This window comes from Euprymna scolopes, chromosome 10, assembly GCF_053919585.1.
Source record: "Euprymna scolopes isolate OS-2025 chromosome 10, ASM5391958v1, whole genome shotgun sequence".
NCBI classification, from domain to species: domain Eukaryota; kingdom Metazoa; phylum Mollusca; class Cephalopoda; order Sepiida; family Sepiolidae; genus Euprymna; species Euprymna scolopes.
In genome coordinates, this window is record NC_136491.1 from 81,367,183 (window position 1) to 81,368,048 (window position 866).

Genomic DNA, 866 nt, shown 5'->3' on the forward strand with positions numbered 1-866 from the left:
TCTAACTCTCTCTCCCTCTCTCTGCATATATGTATATATAATCTCATCAGAATTTTAATTTTTATAGTTCTGTAATTGTACATTACTAATCAATTTCTATCGGCTACTCATAAAAAGTCTATGACATTTTCATTTGAGTGAGGAAATGTTTTGTTGTTGTTGTTGTTGTTGTTGTTGTTGATGATGATGATGATGATGATGATGATGATGATGATGATGATGATGATGATGATGATGATGATATCGCATCTTTGTTTTCCATCCATACAGTTATCAGCGTAACCGCAACCTTCTCTATAAATCAAATCTGTCACTTATGTAGATTTGGCATCTATCTGTCTGATGTTGAAATTATATTAGATTCGTGCAAAAATGATGTCGTTTTTTTGTCGTTCAACTGTATGTATATATAAAAACATTATTTTTGCACCAACCTAATACAATAACTTCTATGGATGTACTAGTTATTTTATATATCTAATGGAGATGTGGAATATGTCTTTCTCTTTCTGAAACGGAAACTATGCAATTACTTGTATTAAGTGTTCAATTCAATTTGTCAAACCTCTATCAGACGAATGTACTTTTTTTCAATTTAGGGCGAAGCTAATAGGGTCATAGTTCTGTTGCCATAAACAATCTTCGCGGGTAATCCATTGATTTCTGGATAATCAAATATATGTCCCTTTTATCATTATAACATCTTTCCAAGCATTATCTCCTCGTTTTTACCGGAAGAGGATAGTAACATGGGGACAATGTTGTATTGCTAACGATAACACCATCCCAGTCTAGCAAAAATATACTAAAGCTGAGATAATAAACCTTTTTATTTCCTTTGTTTGTTTTTTTCTTCTAAATATTTG